This window comes from Etheostoma cragini, unplaced genomic scaffold (assembly GCF_013103735.1).
Source record: "Etheostoma cragini isolate CJK2018 unplaced genomic scaffold, CSU_Ecrag_1.0 ScbMSFa_4397, whole genome shotgun sequence".
Lineage (NCBI taxonomy): Eukaryota > Metazoa > Chordata > Actinopteri > Perciformes > Percidae > Etheostoma > Etheostoma cragini.
In genome coordinates, this window is record NW_023268765.1 from 1 (window position 1) to 1,461 (window position 1,461).

Genomic DNA, 1,461 nt, shown 5'->3' on the forward strand with positions numbered 1-1,461 from the left:
CCAGTTTCACCCTCGGATCCATGAGGTCCGAGGGTCTGGTTCCCATTGTGAAGACCTGATGGATCCGAGGGTCTGGTTCCTGTTGTGAAGACCTGATGGATCCGAGGGTCTGGTTCACGTTGTGAAGACCTGATGGATCTGAGGGTCTGGGTCCCGTTGTGTGGTGAAGGGTTGCTATTGGTTGACGTCTCTTCTTCGGTGGTGTGTTGCAGGTGCTGGCGCCGGCCGTTGACTGGTTGGACTTCCTGTCGTCCTCGCTGTCCCCCCTGGATCTGAACGACACCGAGCCCGTGGTCCTGTACGCCCGAGACTACCTGCAGCAGGTCTCAGACCTCATTAACAAGACGGACCACAGGTCAGGATGTACTGCATGTATATACACATATTACCTGTCTGTCTCTGACCTGTCTGCCTGTCCCCTGTCTGTCTCTGACCTGTCTGTCTGTCCCCTGCCTGTCTCTGACCTGTCTCTGACCTGTCTGCCTGTCCCCTGCCTGTCTCTGACCTGTCTGCCTGTCCCCTGCCTGTCTCTGACCTGTCTGTCTGTCCCCTGCTTGTCTCTGACCTGTCTGCCTGTCCCCTGTCTGTCTCTGACCTGTCTGCCTGTCCCCTGTCTGTCTCTGACCTATCTGCCTGTCCCCTGTCTGTCTCTGACCTGTCTGTCTGTCCCCTGCCTGTCTCTGACCTGTCTGCCTGTCCCCTGTCTGTCTCTGACCTGTCTGTCTGTCCGCTGCTTGTCTCTGACCTGTCTGTCTGTCCCCTGTCTGTCTCTGACCTGTCTGTCTCTCTGTCCTCAGTCTGCTGAATAACTACATGATGTGGACTCTGGTTCAGAAGAGCGTTGTGAGTCTGGACCAGCGGTTCGAGAACGCTCAGGACAAACTGCTGGAGAGTCTCTACGGGACCAAGAAGGTACTAGTACTGCGTTATCCTAGTACTAAGTTATATTGCAGCCTCTACGGGACCAAGAAGGTACTAGTACTGCGTTATCCTAGTACTAAGTTATACTGCAGCCTCTACGGGACCAAGAAGGTACTAGTACTGCGTTATCCTAGTACTGCGTAATACTACAGTTTCTACAGGACCAAGTAGGTACTTGTACTGCGTTATCCTAGTCCCTACCTGGTCCCTACGCGGTCCTGGTCCCTAACCGGTCCCTTCCCGGTCTCTACCCGCTCCTGGTCCTTTACCAGTCCCTACCCGGTCCTGGTCCCTAACCGGTCTCTACCCGGTCCCTAACGGGTCCCTACCTGGTCTTGTTGCAGTCCTGCACCCCCCGCTGGCAGACGTGCATCGGGAACACAGACGACACGCTGGGCTTCGCTCTGGGGGCGCTCTTCGTCAAGGAGACCTTCGACAAACACAGCAAGGAGAAGGTGAGGTCACACCGTAACAACAACAACAACAACAATATCAACAGTAACAACAACAATATCAACAGTAACAACAACAATAACAACA

The 1,461-nt window shown here is 54.6% G+C and overlaps 1 long non-coding RNA gene across 1 annotated transcript; it reads left to right on the forward strand.

Annotated features, from left to right (window-relative positions):
* The first annotated feature begins 135 nt into the window (after positions 1–135).
* On the forward strand, positions 136–1,369 carry LOC117941121. The gene is made up of 3 exons (XR_004655862.1): positions 136–355; positions 798–912; positions 1,266–1,369. It is a non-coding gene; the product is annotated as an uncharacterized LOC117941121 (long non-coding RNA).
* The last annotated feature ends 92 nt before the right edge of the window (positions 1,370–1,461 follow it).